This window comes from Dama dama, chromosome 1 (genome assembly GCF_033118175.1).
Source record: "Dama dama isolate Ldn47 chromosome 1, ASM3311817v1, whole genome shotgun sequence".
Lineage (NCBI taxonomy): Eukaryota > Metazoa > Chordata > Mammalia > Artiodactyla > Cervidae > Dama > Dama dama.
In genome coordinates, this window is record NC_083681.1 from 7,879,188 (window position 1) to 7,886,429 (window position 7,242).

The 7,242-nt window shown below is 40.7% G+C and overlaps 1 long non-coding RNA gene across 2 annotated transcripts; it reads left to right on the plus strand.

Moving 5' to 3' along the window:
- Positions 1–3,647: 3,647 nt before the first annotated feature.
- Positions 3,648–5,950, plus strand: LOC133043434 (uncharacterized). Of its 2 annotated transcripts, none has more exons than XR_009689706.1 (3): positions 3,648–3,765; positions 5,464–5,636; positions 5,729–5,950. It is a non-coding gene; the product is annotated as an uncharacterized LOC133043434 (long non-coding RNA). The 2 variants fall into 2 exon arrangements; XR_009689702.1 differs by having other exon boundaries at positions 3,731–3,809.
- The last annotated feature ends 1,292 nt before the right edge of the window (positions 5,951–7,242 follow it).

Genomic DNA, 7,242 nt, shown 5'->3' on the forward strand with positions numbered 1-7,242 from the left:
TCACCTCTTTCAAAAGGTCTGACTAAATATTCCATTCTATTTTTATCTGGATTTTTCTATGGTTTGATCTGTCAGAAGTTTAATAGTTAAATGTTTTTATGATATTTTCTATGGGCAAATGAAAAGTTGTGATTTCTTACCAGAATAATGTTACTTTGAGCATGGTTTCTCAAAATTGAGTAATCTGCAGACCACTTTCAAAGGAAAAAAAATGATCTTGACTCTAATGATGACAAATGACTTTTATTATGTTATTTCTTATAATGGATTGAATTGTGTTCTCTCCAAATTTATATGTTGAAGTCTTGACCTTAGTACTTCTGAAAAATGTGACCTTATTTGAACATCAGGTTGTGGTAGATGTAATTCGTTAAGATGAGGTCACACTAGAGTAAGGTGGGTCCCTAATCCAATGTGGTATCCTTATAGATGCAGAAGGGTATAGCAACCCACCCCAGTATTCTTGCCTGGAGAATCACATGGACAGAGGAGCCCAGTGAGCTATAGTCCATGGGGTTGCACAGAGTTGGACAGGACTGAATCGACAGCACAGTACAGCACAGTACATCTTTATAGAAATGGAAAATTCAGATGTAGACACGTATGTGGGCTGGGGGGTGGGTGGTGTGTTCTATGGTGGTTCAGTGGTAAAGAATCTGCCTGGAGTACAGGAGATGCAGGTTCAGTCCTTGGGTCGGGAAGATCCCCTGGAGGAGGGCATAGCAACCCACTCCAGTATTCTTGCCTGGAGAATCCCATGGACAGAGGAGCCTGGCAGACTACAGTCCATTGGGTCACAAGGAGTTGGACACGACTGAAGTGACTGAGCATGCACATGCATGCAGGAGCCAAGGAATTACTAGAAGTTAACAGAAGAACTTGCAAAAGGTTGCTCCCTATTGCTTTTAGGGAGAACATGGCCCTGCTGGCACCTTGTTTTTGGACTCCTAATCTCCAGGATTGTGAGATATTAAATTTCTGTTGTTGAAGTCACCCAGTATGTGATGGTTTATTATAGCAACTCTAGCAAACTAATATACTTATGTATGTATCAATATCCTCCATTAACTTGCAGTTCTTTTACAGCTATCAAAGCAAAGAAAATTTAAAAAATACACATATTTAAATTTATAAACCCCCAAAAGTTTGCATGAGAGATGCTAAGTTAATGTGGCAATTAGCATAATTTTGCTACAACTGTATCATGGCTCCCAATATGAATATATTCTTGACTACACGTTCCTGAATGCAATTCTCCCAGTTTTTCTCTACTCCAGAACTTTCCTTTATACAATGCTCATGACATCATTTAGTTTTCACTGAGCATGTTCAGCTCTCCCCTGTTCTCAATAATTTATAAACACAACTGCAAATATGGGCCGGGAAACCACAGCACAGTTCCTGGTTCCCAGGTGGTCATCCAAACAACCCAGGATATGGTTATGCTGATCACTTTTTAGAAGACCATTAAAATCAAAATGCAAAATAAAAATTTCTCATGGAACCTTGCAGAGGCCCAAGAACACAAGGCACAAACTACCAGGCATACAGAGATTTCAGTTTGAGAAAAGTTTAACCCTGAGGGACCCTCCCATCCGGCGAGGTTTACACTGGAAATGATTTGTCCTGCTCTTTGCTTATTCAGTTAATGAATTAGATCCTTGGGACAGAGACGCTTTCCTGGTGACTTCATTCTGGTTTGATTTTCTACGCTTTGTTGACTTCTTCATGTCCTATTCCCTTCTCAGAGAGTCCTAAGGATGCTGTGCTTGCTTGTTTCAAAGTTGGCTTCCTTGCTGCCACTGGTCACTAAAAACTGTGAGTTGTGAATATGGTTTGATACAATGTTATCATGACCTAGGGCAAAACTTTCTTTCTTTCTTATTTTTTTTAACAACTTTGGTTCAGCAAAAAATGTGAGATGAAAACAGATCAGTCAAAGACCAACAGGAAAAGATGAATTTGCATAAGCATTTACTGAAGGAAAAAAAAAAAAAAAAAATCCCAGCAATGTAAATCTAGACTGCTGTGGTCTTACTTCCCAAAATGCCCAGGGTAGGAACCGGAAAGCCAGCAAACCATTTCTCACGCTCTATAATTTGGAAGAGGAGAGAACTAGATTTCACAGTGTTTGGACACCTTTGCTCAACTATATTGTAAGCACATTTCTCTTCAAATTTCTGGGAAAACTAGTGTTCCTCTAAAATGAAAGATTTTGTCCAAACCTGGGCCAACAAAATGACTTGAAGAATTTATTCAAGGTTTTTTGTAGAAATAAGTATGACAATCATTGAAACATTCTAAATTAATGTTACCAGTGTTTGCTAATGGGATAAACCAAGACAGAGTATGCTGGTCGACTCCCTCGCGCAGGGCCAGAGCCTCAGACCGGATAAGAGGAAGGATGTCTGCAAGCTGGGAACACTCAGCTGTGTCTCTTCCCAAGACCGCTGTGAAGGCAAGGTGATTCAGTCAACCCAACAGTCTTCATAGTGGGGAGCCTGGACAGAGTATGTACCACAGGGAAAGAAAGCGAAATCTGAATCCCAGAAGACCTTAGATAAATCGCTATGCTTTCTTACCTTTTGTTTTCACACATGTGCCTCGAAGAAACTGACATATTTCACAGGCTATTGTAATAATTACTGAAGTAAAGTATGTAAAGTGCTTATGCCTCAAATGCACACACACATACAGACACAAACATTACATAATACATACACATACACACAAATATTAGGTTGAACTGTTTGAAATTGCCAGTATTGGCCATTTTGGATGTACACACACAGCAATTTTATATGGCTTGACCTAATATGTATATTATAGGGTAGGTGACTCAGATGGTAAAGAATCTGCCTGCAATGCATGAGACACAGGTTTGATCTCTGGGTTGGGAAGATCTCCTGGAGAAGGGCATGGCAACCCACTCCAGTATTTTTGCCTGGAGAATTCCATGGACAGAGGAGCCTGGTGGGCTGCAGTCCATGGGGTTGCAAAGAGCCTGACACAACTGAGCGACTAACTCACACACACAGTATGTATATAAAGAGTTGTAAACAGTGGGAAAAATGCAAGAAGCACTGCCTCCTTAGGGTAAAGAAAGCACACCTCTATACTTAAAGACATGATGGAAAATTCCTGACCCAACACAACACCCAATACACAGTACAATGGGAGAAGAGAAATAAAAAAGGTAGTGTAGTAGATGCCTATGTCCCCAAAATATGTTTAAGAAAGAGCACCAAAAGAGAAACAAACTGATAGTAGAGACATCTTTGCATACAGAGGCTATGCTAACATAAACTCTTCAGAGGAAGCAGTTTGTGAGCTTACAAAAGAACACGCCCAGCTTTCCAAAGCAAACTAAAAATTCACCTTGACATTGCCCTGCTATTTATTTTTTATTTCCTTAATTAATTTATTTATTTCCTTAAAAGGTGTTGTCTAAGGCCAGGATGTGAGTCATAATGTTTTGCTCACTCACCTCTATTTGCTAGCACAATGGACTGGGCTGGCCCTACAATAGTTTGTCAGCGTTTCAGACTTGCCATGAGCAATGTCCTATCAATTTGCCACCCCCACATTCAGTCTCCTGGGATGACTTGCCACCCCCAGGTCTCGTCTCCTGATTAATGGTTCAGATCCTAACTTTCCAGCTACACAAACTTCCCACCCAGTGGCCGGATGGATTCCTGTGGCTTTGTCCATTGAGGAGACCGAGAGACCGCTAATAGGAACTGGGTTGGAAAGGTGAAGATTCAGGTCAGGAGTGCTTTATTAATTGCAGCCAGCAGGACTAAAATAAGGTCAGGAGATCAATTCAGTGTCTGTATTGAATTCTTACCCTTTAGACTTAAAAAGTGAAAAGCCCAAGACATTGGTATTGTGATGGGGGGAGTGAACTGTCAGCAAGGAGAATTTCAGAGCAGTTTATACCTCAATTTCCATTAATTTCCTGAGTTTTCTGGAATTAGGAGTTCAGGGAAACCCTCCAGTAGTTTAGCAAACACAGAAATTTCATCAGGTTTCTTACCAGACAAACACAGACCCAATGCATTGCTCAATGTCTCTATGGCAAAAATTATATGCTGTGGTGTCTGTAAAAGAGGAAAAACCGTAAGTGGAGGGCATCTCACCCCACAGTAAAACAGTGCCAACTTCAGAGGGTAGCACCACAGTGGCTTCCAGTAACCTAAAGAAAAATATCATGTTAAACTGTTTCCCTAATGTGATGCTTTCTTCAAAACCGAAACAGTAAAACATTTGACTCAATAACAATACTCTGGATTTTATAACAGGATCTTGATCAACCTTTACTTTTTGCTTATTTTTAATCTCCTTTTACCTGGTTAGTTTATTGTTGGTGATTTTTATAGAGATAGAATCTGAGTGACAAACCCTCTTTCGTTTGACTTGGAATTTTTTTTCTGTCCTAAATCATTAGAAATCTGTCCCAGTAATTATATAGGACAGATTTATCCAAAGGCTAGTTAAGAGTGTTATGTGGAAATAGCATATGTCAAATATAAGTCAGTATTCATTTGGGGATGATATTTTTGATCTGAAGAAAATTGGGTTTATATAGGACAAAGTTTATAGTAGTAAAGACATGATCAAATTGAGAATTATGCAGTACAAGTGAGTGTACAGTTTGCTTTCAAGATGCTTCCTCAGTGATCACTGTAAAATACTTTCGTATGCATCAACAGGTGAAAAATATTGGAGTAACACCTTAGGAAATCACCAGTCTAGGATAACTCTCGGATCTCCCAGCTTGGTGCTTAGGAACTCTCACGGCAAACAGGTCATTGAGTCAGCAGTGTATTGTTAACAGCAAGCAGAAAGTGACTTGTCTAGTCTCTGTGCTCTGCCAAATTGATGGTGGTGCAAGAGCTGTGGAGAGATCTTTTGTATCTTTCAGTCTTGAGTGGTTAGCTCTTGATATTCCGAATCTCCATTTTGACTCTGGCCTCAGGTTTCTTCTGTGAGATATGCTTCTTTTTTTTCTCTTCAAATTCTTTTTCTTAGTTGACCAACAATTCAGAATAGTGGTTAAGAGCATGGGCTTTAGTGCCATAAGAAACTAGGTTTAAATTCTTCACCTACCGTATATTGGCTTTAAGAAGTGTGACTTTTCTGAATTTGTTCCTTACCTGTAAGAAAGGAATAATAATAATTCTAAAATGAGGCATGTATTATTACATACATGAAATAAGATTATTTAGCCTCGTTACTAAACAAACATTAGGTGTTATCCTTTTTCTCATTTTGCTTCTGTATCATTGTGCATAATGCCGCAGAGTTGTATGGGAACAAACTAGTCAACATAAATTGTCCTTAACATGACAGTTACTAATTTAAGGAATATTCTTTGGGGAATCCTTAACTTGGACTGCTCCCTCACCCTCTTTGCTCATTCTGCACTATCTTTCACATTCTAATTGGATTCTCCAACCCTAGGGAAGACTGGGAAGCAGCCTCAGAATTTTACGGGAGTTAATGCTTTTCTCAGTATGTACCATGCTGACAGCTTCCAGTCAAGAAGTGACTCCTCACGCATCTGTCACCATAGTTTATGTGGACCACAACACCATCATGCCCACCGAATTTAACCAGGACCCTCGAAACCAAAGGTAGCCATTCATAAGCTTGCCAGAAAACTCTCTGCCCGAGGAGCAGTTCTATATTGGAGAGGGTCTAAGAAATCAATCTGATTTCCTCTCAGAGTGTATCGGAGAGAGAGGGGAGAGACCGCAAAGTCTGCAGCCAGGAAGGTAAGAAGAGGACGCTGTGGGAGCAATATCAGAAGCTCTGGAAACAGGAGGACGGGGAGAGGCAGGGCTAGTGTCGTCCGCGGAGAGGAGGGCAGGAGCAGAGCCAGCGAGGGGCCCTGAGTGGGGCGTCGGCGGAGCTGCTGCAGACAGCTGGAACTGCCGCTGACCTGGGAGAGCAGGTGGGTTCTCCACAAGGCCTGCTAGGTGACTGTGAATATATTAAAGGTAACAGCCGTCCATAGGTCCCTTCAACTATTCTCAGAGACGACCCCTTGGTGATCAAGTTCTGATTTCTTTCCATTTCTTCCTTTCTGTTTAGCTAGCAGATAACCTGTCAACACTGCAGGCTTCTGTATCCAGGCATCCCGGGAGCAGGCGTTTCACACCTTCGGTCACCTTGCAGGTTGGCCTTGATTTCGAAAGGCCATGCACCATGTACTCGAAAGTGAAAACTGGTGATGTGAAAACTCAAGGAGAAGACTTCCGTGAATGCATTAAAACAATAAAGAACACGATTTATCTACAGAAACCAGCTTATTTATCTCTGTACATCTGCCTCATATGCCCTCTCCTAAAATGCCCCTTGCCCTTTTCTCTACCAGCCCAAGCCCCTCACCAGAGCCCTGCAGGACCTAACGAGAATTCACAGCCTCCAAGAAGTGCTTTCCAGTTGACAGACTTCTACCGGATCTGCTCTAGCTCTTGATCATTTCTGCTGTGCCTTGTTAGAATGAAATAAGAGCAATAAGGGCTTCCCCAGTGGCTCAGCCATAAAGAATCCATTTGCAATGCGGGAGCTGCAGGAGACACGGATTCAATCCCTGGGTCAGAAAGATCCCCTGGAGAAGAGAATGGCAACCCTCTCCAGTATTCTTGCCTGGAGAATCCCATGAACAGAGGAGACTGGTGGGCTACAATCCATGGCATCAATCCAAGAGTTGGAAGTGGCTGAGTGTGCACACATACACATTAGTATTGTTTATTATCTGAAATATGAGTTTTGCAGTTGTTTACTTTATTTTGAAAATAATTTGCTCTTCTGAAAGATTTTTCTTCCTTAAATTATTTATGAGAAAATGAAAATCATTTATCTGTTATCTACAATTCTCCCTCTGTCTCTTCCTCCCTCTCAGTTATGGAAAATCCAGTGGTGATTCATACATACAAAATCAATTTCAGTTTTTGCTAAAGGTATGCAGCACCCTCTTCCCTGTCCCAAGGGCACGGCTCACAAACACTTTATATCATTTATACTTTGATCTGATATAGACCACAACTGTTGTCTGGAGTTGAAGCCAGACATATGACTCATAGTATTTAGTGACTCTTGGTACCTTAAAGTCTTACTAACTTACAAGAGGTTGTAAACAGCTTATTTAAACTGTATGTATGAATGTCAATAGTATAATAATAATATTTAGATCACTAACATTCTAAGTGAATAAGTCTACTTATAATTTTTTAT